The 12087-nt window shown below is 37.2% G+C and overlaps 1 protein-coding gene across 4 annotated transcripts in view; it reads right to left on the reverse strand.

Moving 5' to 3' along the window:
* The window catches only part of SGCG (sarcoglycan gamma), a 456939-nt gene that overhangs the window by 404141 nt on the left and 40711 nt on the right, over positions 1-12087 (reverse strand). The window lies entirely within an intron of this gene.

Raw genomic sequence — 12087 nt, forward strand, 5'->3', positions numbered from 1 at the left:
GATCTTGATAATAGAGAGGGTGTCAGAATGTATACCTGAAATGGTGGAAAGGATAAACTTAACCTCTAAAACCTATTTAAAAACTTACTTGAGGATGCTCAACTTTCTGATAGGCATCTCGACAGAGTTTACAGAGCCCTGCGCCCACTTCCTAAAGTAACTGATCCTGCAAGAGATGTGATACTCAGATGTCACAAATTCTCATGCGAAGAATTAGTCTCTCAAGGAAAAAGCAACCTTTCTTGTTTAAAGGCCATTCGTTGCCATTCTTTGTAGACCTCAGCCCAATGACTTTACAAAATTGTAGAGAAGCAAGATATCTCACTCTTTAAAGGACTGTGAATATAATATAGATGGGGGTTTCCTTTTTATTTAAAGGTCCTGAAAGATAACAAAATAGTGACTTAGAGGTCACCTGCTGACCATCAGCTGGGAATATTCCAACCCTTGTTACCACCTCTCAACTCTATCATAGAGCCAAAGCACAACAGTTACCATCAACATCCAAGACCACAGAAATCACAATGGACTAAGGCCACCAGAAAAATGTCTAGAGCTCACCCTTCCTCATAGACTTCTGCAACTTAGAACAGGGGAAACGCTGAAGCACCATCAAAAGACTCCGCAGACTGACAGTATTTACAGGACTGCACCATTCACACTGGGCTGATTAAGGGCTAGATTACGAGTGGCACGCTAATTGTTGTGAGCGATGAAGGGTATATTGCAGCTCTTTGCGCACGTCGGGAGTAGTGCCCATATTACAAGTTGAAAGTAAATGTGTTTGCTTGAGCACAGTTACATTTAAGGCAGGTCTGATTAGCGTGACTTCAGACAAAAAAGTTGCACAAAAAACATCAAAAATATATTTAAAAGTACAGATACACTTATAATAACATTGACAAAATTTACTTTAAAAAATAATTGGATAAAAAAGTTTTAAGGTCTCAAAGATATGAGGACTCAGGTGTTTTAAAAACAAAAAAGGCATGCAGAGGGCTTTAACATAGGGATACATACATGCACATGTCTAAATTTATGTATTTATGTATATTTACTGTACATTTTTCACATTCCAATATCCATCTACAGGATAATGTCATTTATATTGTAAATACATACTTTTTTATATATATATATATATTTTAAATTAGTGGTGGGTGGATGGAAAAAATGCAAACAAACCAAGTGTTGAAGTGACGAGAATACTCAAACACTTCCTCAACAGGAAAACAGTTTCCTTTAGATTATTACAATAAGTAATGTTGGTGCAGACCCATTAAATCGCTATTAACAACAATAACAAAGAAGAGAAATGGCATAAAATAATGACATTTGAAAAGACTGGGAATACAGCACTCTTTTAGAAAAAACAGAACACTTGTAGAAATTTACTAATGAAAAGTGGTTTATTGTGCAGCCCGCAGGTCTGGACCAGGCCAGACCCAACTCGACAAGGACAATTGAGATGAAAAACCAAAACCAAAATGTGTGACATTTATCAAAAACCTAAATCAAAAGTGATAAACAATTGATATAAACAAAGGGCCGGCCCATGTATAAACCATGCAGGATGGAGCTAGAGAAAATTGTTTATATAACTAGATCAAGTGCTGCAAATGGGAAGGTTGTTCACTGGTGTACATCAGACCTATAGAAGTTTATTGGAAACGGAGACATCCATAGAGTGAATACCTGACATTCCAAAATGCAATCCTTGTCATACATAATACATAGATGTTAAACTAACAACCAGCTTCAGGCATGACAGGGTGAGGATAAACAGCACAGAAATGACTATCACATGTATTTCATTATCAAGCACATATAGCGGTGGTATGTTCCTTTAAGAGACTTATAATGCTTAACAGTCCTCAGACTAATACAAATATAGCTGATACAAAGTCCCAAGGAGAAGTGGCCAATAAGTACGGTGCTCAATAGCCAGGTAAAGAGCCAGCAGTATGCAGATGTAAACTCGTAATGAGGAAAACAGTTAGTTTGTAAGTAAAGTCACTCGGCAGATTTGAGAGCATGCATATAGCGGGCAGGCGTATTAGTGCAGCATCAAGTATCAGACGATACAAAGCAAGCAAGCCAAGATGAAATGGCAGTAGTAAGGGTACAGGAGGATACAAGCTTATCGATAAAGTACCCCTCTGTCAACTGCACCCTTCCACTGCGGTCGTCATAAAAACCTGCAAACTTGTTAGATCTTCCGGTCACTTTATGTTCTCCAACAACCAGCATGGACGCTATGTAAGTTGGCTACGCAAAGGCGTCTTTGCGTAGCCGACTCACATAGCGTCCATGCTGGTTGTTGGAGCTTGCTGCTGAACTTAGCAGCGTGACAGAGAATTCAAGCATTGGCTATCACCGGTGTGCTATGGAGCCCCAAATGGAAGGTAGATGAGCATGCCACAAAGGTAAAACCGATAATACTCGGAAAACAGCGGATGAATGTTGATCGTCCTAAGTAAAGAAACTGTGAGAGAGAGGTACCTAAAGTGACCGGAAGATCTAACAAGTTTGCAGGTTTTTATGACGACCGCAGTGGAAGGGTGCAGTTGGAAGAGGGGTACTTTATCGATAAGCTTGTATCCTCCTGTACCCTTACTACTGCCATTTCAGCTTGGCTTGCTTGCTTTGTATCGTCTGATACTTGATGCTGCACTAATACGCCTGCCCGCTATATGCATGCTCTCAAATCTGCCGAGTGACTTTACTTACAAACTAACTGTTTTCCTCATTACAAGTTTACATCTGCATACTTCTGGCAACTTTATACATAATAACAACTTGCTCTTTACCTGGCTATTGAGCACCGTACTTATTGGCCACTTTTCCTTGGGACTTTGTATCAGCTATATTTGTATCAGTCTGAGGACTGCTAAGCATTATAAGTCTCTTAAAGGAACATACCACCGCTATATGTGCTTGATAATGAAATACATGTGATAGTCATTTCTGTGCTGTTTATCCTCACCCTGTCATGCCTGAAGCTGGTTGTTAGTTTAACATCTATGTATTATGTATGACAAGGATTGCATTTTGGAATGTCAGGTATTCACTCTATGGATGTCTCAGTTTCCACTAAAACTTCTATAGGTCTGATGTACACCAGTGAACAACCTTCCCATTTGCAGCACTTGATCTAGTTATATAAACAATTTTCTCTAGCTCCATCCCGCATGGTTTATACATGGGCCGGCCCTTTGTTTATATCAATTGTTTATCACTTTTGATTTAGGTTTTTGATAAATGTCACACATTTTGGTTTTGGTTTTTTATCTCAATTGTCCTTGCCGAGTTGGGTCTGGCCTGGTCCGGACCTGCAGGCTGCACAATAAACCACTTTTCATTAGTAAATTTCTACAAGTGTTCTGTTTTTTCTAAAAGAGTGCTGTATTCCCAGTCTTTTCAAATGTCATTATTTTATGCCATTTCTCTTCTTTGTTATTGTTGTTAATATATATATATATATATATATATATATATATATATGTGTGTGTGTGTGTGTGTATATACCTATACCTTCATATCCAATCCTATAGATATATAGGTATAGATATGTATTTTACATGAACAGTATCAGAATTAATATATATTTCATAATAAAAACAAAAAAAATTCTATGTGAAGGACATAGGGATGTAAAATATGCATTTTGCACATTATGTTTCGTAATTTAGATCGTAACACAGTTGAAAACATAGTGGGTGAGATTACATATGCGGCGCAAGCTTCAACGTAACTGCTGAAACCTGCGCCGCCCGTAATTTTACCTTGCACACCGGGGTATCACATATATGGCGCTGGCAGTTCATAAACTGCTGTAAGTCGGATAAACTAGCGATGTCCAGAAATGAGCGTAAATACAAATTTCTGGAGTTGCCAGTGATTTACGGCACTTCAGAAACTGCCGGCGCTTAAGAAAATAAAAAAAAATATCAAATCTCCAGTAAAAGTCTAACCCACCTCCCAAAAATAAACCTGACACGTAAAACCCCTATATACCCACAATCAAACCCACATCAGAACTAATAATAAAAGTATTAACCCCTAAACCGACAACCCCCCACAACGCAATATGCCTAATTAAACTATTAACCCCTAATCTGCCATTCATCCACATCACGATCTACCTAGTAAAAGTATTAACTCCTAAATCCGCCAACCCCAACATCACAAACTACCTAATAAATGTATTAACCCCTAATCCGTTATTAACCCACATAGCAAAGTACCTATTAAAACTATTAACCCCTAATCTGCCATTAACCCACATTGCAACAAACCATATAAATGTATTAACCCCTAATCCGCCAAACCCCCACAACGCAAGTACCCTAATTAACCTTTTAATCCCTAATCCACCAAACCCCAACAACAAATAACTAATTAAATTACTAAACCTCCTAACACCCAATAAATTAACCCAAATTACCTAAACTAAAAAATACTAAGTTACAATTAAAATAAAAAAGCTAACATTACTTAAAAATTAAAAAAATTAAAGTTAAATTAATCTAAGATTACAATAAAATAAGTCCAACATTACAGAAAATAATAAACAAAATTAACCAAAATAAAAAAATTCAACCTAATTCCTATGAAAATAAAAAAGCCCCCCAAAATAAAAAAACCCTAATCTAATGCTAAACTACCAATAGCCCTAGAAAGGGCCTTTTGTAGGGCATTGCCCTAAGTTAAACAGCTCTTTTACCTTAAAAAAGTCCCCCCACTAACAGCAAAACCCACCACCCAACAACCCCCCCAAAATAAAAAACATAACACTAAAAAAATCCTAAACTACCTATTGCCCCTAAAGGGGCATTTGTATGGGCATTGCCCTTAAAAGGGTATTCAGCTCTTTTACTGCCCTTAAAAGGGCATTCAGCTAATTTAAGAGTGCCCAATAAATCCCTAATCTAAAAATAAAATTTTAAAAAAAAATCCTAACTCTAACCACCAAATAGGTACTCACCGTTCCTGAAGTCCGGCGGAGAAGGTCTTCTTCCAGGAACAAGCCTGCGCAGAGCGGAGATGAGCTCGGAGCAGGACCGGCGACCACGGAGCCATGGAGCGTGGAAGATCCACTTCGTACAATCGCCGTCGTACACTGAATAGTGAATTCAAGGTACGCGTTTAAATATGGCGTCCCTTGCATTCCTATTGGCTGATTTGATTCTTCAAATTCAAATCAGCCAATAGGATGAGCGCTACTGAAATCCTGTTGTAGTTCAAATGTTTATTTTTGGGGGCTTTTTTATTTTCATAGGGATTAGGTTTAATTTTGGATATTTTTTTTTATTATTTTCTGTAATGTTAGACTTTATAACTTAGTATTTTTTAATTTAGGTAAGTGGGGTTAATTTAGGGGGTGTTAGGTTAGGGGGCTTAGTAATTTAATTAGTTATTTGCATTGTGGGGGTTTGGCGTATTAGGGGTTAATAGATTGATTAGGATTATTGCGTTGTGTGGGTTTGGCAGATTAGGGGTTAATAGTTTTATTAGGTTTATTGAGTTGTGTGGGTTTGGCGGATTAGGGGTTAATAGTTGTATTAGGTTTATTGCATTGTAGGTTAATGGCAGATTAGGGGTTAATAGTTTTATTAGGTTTATTGCGATGTGGATTAATGGCAGATTAGGGGTTAATACATTGATAAGGTTTATTGCAATGTGGGTTAATGGTGGATTAGGGGTAAATACATTTATTATGTTTATTGCGATGTGGGTTAATGGCGGGTTAGGGGTTAATATACTTTATTAGTTATTGCGGTGGGGGATTGCAGTTGACAGGAAGAAAGATATTGTGCATGCGTTAGCTGTTAGTTAATATTTTCAGGCAGTTACGGTGCTCACATTTTCAGCGTAAGGCTTGCTGCGCCTGCCTATGAGTGGCGAGGTAAAAATGGAGTAAAATGTCTCAATTTTCGCAGTGTAAGCCCTTGCGCTGAATATGTGATACCGATTTGCGACACGGTTCTATGTTAGTTTATGGGAGTAAAAATTGCGGGCGACGGGTGAAATATACGTGCCGCATTTATATGCGGCACCGAATATGTGATACCAAAACTGTGTAAAAACCGGCGTCACCCGCAAAAAGCATATGTAATCTTGACAGTATTCTTAAGGCATGTTAACAAAAGATTATATATGATAAAAGGTGTCACAAGACACTTTAAATTCTCATCTCCAAAAAGATGTTCAAAGAAAAGCACTATACCTTAAAAAAAATATACTATCAAGGTGGTAACGCAGCTGGTACATTGATTGCCAAAGCATTAAAGCATAAAAGCCCTTCAAAAATCATATCTATCAAATTTAAACCATTGTCTTTTCTGACACTTCAATTGATTGATATTGGTTAATAATCCAACTTAGACATAGTTATTGTGTCAAACAACGCAGATGAAACAACCATTTTGACAAAGGCCGAGAAACGCGTAGCATTAAGGGAGCACTGTGTTTGCCCCTTCACACTTTATGCCTTTTTTTAACTTGTTTTTATTAAAAGTTTTTATCTGGCAGAGTGTTTGTATACAGCATGCAATGTTCTTAACCTTTGAACAATCCACAAGTGTTCCTGTTTGCTGGATAAAGTTGAGCTGATACATCTTTAAAGGAAGACAATCTAAATTTTAAAATACAAAAATGTTTTTACTGATATTCTATATACATACATTTAAAATGATGAAATTAGTTTAATTTATCCTTTTTTGTGTAATATATACTCCAATTTTATATATATATATATATATATATATATCTTATTGGAGTAGATAAAAGAGTTAATTAATTTGTTTAAAACCTAAACAGGATTAAACAGATCTGTTTATTAATAGCTCCTAAAACTTTATATAAAATTAAAACTTTAAACTCTTATCAGTTCTAAAATTCAGTCGAGCTTATATAAGTAGTGTTATTTTGGTACATATATTATATTGTGATATTTATATAATATCTGTCTGCAACATCATATAGAAGATTGATACACTATGCTCTAATTGTATGTGTTTACTTGTATCTCAGAGCCGTTAATATTTGTATCAATGAACCATCAAGTCTCCTAAATGTATATTGCAGATTCCGTGTTATAAATCACATACATCAAAAAAATGATATGGATAATGCACAATAATGGTAGCAAGAAAGGAACAGTGTTGTCTCAGTTCCTAGAACAAACACACAAACGGCCATTGATTCTGTATAAAAAGCTGTATCTTTCAGAAGTCAATCTGATTAATGGTGCTGTCCCATTGAGATTTCAGTTTGTTGCTCGGGGTTTTATACTGTTTATTGTTATCATCATATCCAGTTAAAGTAATCTGATTTTAAAAGAATGATTCACTCTATACCAGTATAGTATTTTTCCTTGTATAAATGCAGGCAGAGCTGGGTGCGTCCTTGGAGCCAAACCTCTTCACCTTTTTGCTGACTGTGGTCCCAGAAGAATCTTCTCAGCAGTCTTCAGATGAATGCAGTATCGTGCTGTGTGGCTCCTGTAAGGCTACGTTACCCTTGCTGACTCCCGCAACTATGTCTGTGTGTTGTGAATGAAACATAGCAATTGTAGATCGAAAGAATTCAATAGCAGTATGTATAGTTACGCGTTTCGGCTGTCACCTGCAGCCTTTTTCAAACATACTGCTTCTCTGTATTTGGTGGTGTTATTTAAACCACCGAAGACGTTTTCTCATTGGTTGTTTAACCGGTTCCTTATCCAGCCTTTTCTTTGAATAAATATAGTTTTGTTCTTTTATATGCAATACATCTATTGTTTTTATAAACTCATATAGAATTTGGGCCATAATAGGTATAGTACTTTTTGCAATATAGTCATTTTATTTGAAAGGCTGTCTAGGTTTTATATAACGAGTTATTTTACTCTCAAATATAATTTAAAAGAAACTTTTAGAAAAAACTTTTAGCAAAAACTTTAGAGAACAAATTTGAAAAACAATTTAGAGAGTGATTCATTGTACTAAGTAAAAATTTAATATGACACTGTACAAAGTTATATTGTTTCTTTATGTACCTATACATTGTTGCATTGTTATAATCTGGACTATATTCATCAAAGCTTAGAAGTGTTTTTCTCAATTTGTATATTGGTGAATGGGATCAGATATATGTAGAATTAGGGAGATAATTATAATAATGATATAAAAACTAAAGAGTTAATAAATAATATTAAATGATATTAGGATGGTAATTTGATGAAATTTGGGATAAAGAATAGGACAAAAAAATGGGATATTAAAAGATATAAATAATGATGATAATAATATATATACTATATATATATATACAGGGAGTGCAGAATTATTAGGCAAATTAGTATTTTGACCACATCATCCTCTTTATGCATGTTGTCTTACTCATATTAGGTGATGTGCATCTCTGTAATGAGAAGGGGTGTGGTCTAATGACATCAACACCCTATATCAGGTGTGCATAATTATTAGGCAACTTCCTTTCCTTTGGCAAAATGGGTCAAAAGAAGGACTTGACAGGCTCAGAAAAGTCAAAAATAGTGAGATATCTTGCAGAGGGATGCAGCACTCTTAAAATTGCAAAGCTTCTGAAGCGTGATCATCGAACAGTCAAGCGTTTCATTCAAAATAGTCAACAGGGTCGCAAGAAGCGTGTGGAAAAACCAAGGCGCAAAATAACTGCCCATGAACTGAGAAAAGTCAAGCGTGCAGCTGCCAAGATGCCACTTGCCACCAGTTTGGCCATATTTCAGAGCTGCAACATCACTGGAGTGCCCAAAAGCACAAGGTGTGCAATACTCAGAGACATGGCCAAGGTAAGAAAGGCTGAAAGACGACCACCACTGAACAAGTCACACAATCTGAAACGTCAAGACTGGGCCAAGAAATATCTCAAGACTGATTTTTCTAAGGTTTTATGGACTGATGAAATGAGAGTGAGGCTTGATGGGCCAGATGGATGGGCCCGTGGCTGGATTGGTAAAGGGCAGAGAGCTCCAGTCCGACTCAGACGCCAGCAAGGTGGAGGTGGAGTACTGGTTTGGGCTGGTATCATCAAAGATGAGCTTGTGGGGCCTTTTCGGGTTGAGGATGGAGTCAAGCTCAACTCCCAGTCCTACTGCCAGTTTCTGGAAGACACCTTCTTCAAGCAGTGGTACAGGAAGAAGTCTGCATCCTTCAAGAAAAACATGATTTTCATGCAGGACAATGCTCCATCACACGCGTCCAAGTACTCCACAGCGTGGCTGGCAAGAAAGGGTATAAAAGAAGAAAATCTAATGACATGGCCTCCTTGTTCACCTGATCTGAACCCCATTGAGAACCTGTGGTCCATCATCAAATGTGAGATTTACAAGGAGGGAAAACAGTACACCTCTCTGAACAGTGTCTGGGAGGCTGTGGTTGCTGCTGCACGCAATGTTGATGGTGAACAGATCAAAACACTGACAGAATCCATGGATGGCAGGCTTTTGAGTGTCCTTGCAAAGAAAGGTGGCTATATTGGTCACTGATTTGTTTTTGTTTTGTTTTTGAATGTCAGAAATGTATATTTATGAATGTTGAGATGTTATATTGGTTTCACTGGTAAAAATAAATAATTGAAATGGGTATATATTTGTTTTTTGTTAAGTTGCCTAATAATTATGCACAGTAATAGTCACCTGCACACACAGATATCCCCCTAAAATAGCTATAACTAAAAACAAACTAAAAACTACTTCCAAAACTATTCAGATTTGATATTAATGAGTTTTTTGGGTTCATTGAGAACATGGTTGTTGTTCAATAATAAAATGAATCCTCGAAAATACAACTTGCCTAATAATTCTGCACTCCCTATATATATATATATATATACATACATACAGAGAGAGAGAGAGAGAGAGAGAGATATTCAAAAAATTGTTATTTAATTTTTAGTTTTTAATTTTAGTAATTTCTAACAATTTTTTCAGAATTTTTTTTTTTTTAAATTTTTAATAATTTTAAAAATGGTGTAATACTGAATTCGCTATTGAGTCCCTTTGGGGTTTTTGTTTCCAATTCATATATCCATTTATATTCCAATTTTAACAGCACATTTTCCACATCTCCTCCTCTCCAGTTCTGGTTTAGTTTATCAATTGCAGTGTATTTAATGTTTTTCAGATTACAATTATTGCATGATAGAAAATGTTTCGGTACTGGTAAGTCTTTATTTCTATCCTCTGTTGCATTTTCTTTTTTTCTTTTTTTTTTTTTAAATTAATTTTATTTGATTTTCATAATGCATAAGTAACATTGCACCAAACGGTGCTCCACACATTACATAAACTTAGTAACAGGATGTGGAAAAAAAAAAAAAAAAACCCAGAAAACAAAACAAATGAAAGGAATAACATAAACAATAGCAATGGAACCCGACTCTGGGCTAAAACTCTGAGGAGTGCAGATAAGATCTTCCAAATAAATTTGATGGGGAAGCGAGGCTTGTTCCAGGGATCTCCACTTGCTGTTGGAATCCTTGACGCCCCATTGTGAGATATGCGTAAGCATTGCCGCCCCATGTTCTCTTGGGTATTGAAGGGTCTTATGTGCTATTCTAGTGGGCTTGCCCTGCCAGATATATCTAGTAATTTCGCTTTGGAACTGAAGTATGGTGTGTTTAGGTACCCGAATTGGTAGGCATCTAAATAATTAAGTTAATTTGGGTAGAAAGCTCATCTTGATGGCTGCTATTCTCCCTAGCCATGATATCGATTTGTAGTTCCAATTCTGTTTTAGGGATCTAAGTTCTGACAGGAGGGGTTGATAGTTAAGTTTAGCCACTGTTGGAATATCATGTGATAGCTTAACACCTAAATGTGTGAAATGGGAGGACTTAATGATAAACTTGTATTTATCTTGGATATACTTGGCCACCTCATCAGGGAAACCTCATCAAGACCTCTGTTTTATTTTGGTTAAGTTTAAAGTGGGATAGGCTACCAAATCTCTCTAGGGTCTCTAAAAGTCTGGGTATGGTTTGTAGAGGTTTAGAGGAGAAAACCGTGGTGTCATAAGCAAAGAGTGCCACCTTATGGGTCGTGCCATGAATAGTTACTCCCTCAAGTGTGTTATCTTTTCTGACTTGGGCTGCCAGAGGCTCTAGTGCCAGCGCGAATAACAGCAGAGAGAGAGGGTATCCCTGCCGTGTCCCGTTGGTGATGGGAAAGAGGGTAGAGTTAAATCCTAGGCCCCTAACCGAAGCTACGGGGTAAGAGTAGAGCGCTTTGATGGCCAGGATCGTTCTTTCCAGGAACTGAAAGGTACCCAAGACCTGCGAGAGATACTCCCATCTGACCCAATCAAACGCCTTTTCAGCGTCAGGGAAGTTACTGCTATGGGCTTATTTAATCTGTTAGATTCCATGAGAATATTTAGTAATCTCCTCGTATTATCTGGGCCTTCCCTACCTGGAATAAAACCCACCTGATCGGGATCAATAAGGCCTACCAATAGATTAGAGATTCTGTTTGCAAGCATTTTGGAGTAAATTTTAATGTCCGAGTTGATCAGAGAGATCGGTCTGTAGTTTGTGCAAAGCGTGGGGTCTACCTGGTTTGGGGATGGTGATTAATAATTATGGTCGCCTTGAGAAACTCCTTACTAAAGGCACCCTCTGAGTTTGCCAAGTTAAAAAAACTGAGCAGTAGCGGTGACACTTCCTGTATGTAAGTTTTATAGAAAATTGCTGTATACCCGTCAGGCCCGGGAGCTTTAAGGGGTTTTAAGTTTTTTATGACTCGTTTTATTTTTTGGATCGAGAAGGGGTTGTTGAGGGACTCTTTTTGATCTGTGTTAAGGGAGGGAAGTCGTAGAGAGGATAAAAAAGAGCTAATAGCCTCAGAGGGAGCAGAAGCAGTGGATACATTATCTCGTATAATATATAACGATGAGTAGTAGTACCTAAATTGCTGACCTATTTGAGATGGGAGTTTAAAGCTCTGACCTCCTTTTTTAATAGTATGAATTCGAGAGGCACCTACTTGCTGCCTAAGTCTATTGGCAAGGATGGAGTCGGCTTTATTGCCCTTGGCGCACATAGTTTATTTTAGTTTGAGGAGGT

The sequence above is a fragment of the Bombina bombina genome, chromosome 3 (genome assembly GCF_027579735.1).
Source record: "Bombina bombina isolate aBomBom1 chromosome 3, aBomBom1.pri, whole genome shotgun sequence".
NCBI lineage: Eukaryota > Metazoa > Chordata > Amphibia > Anura > Bombinatoridae > Bombina > Bombina bombina.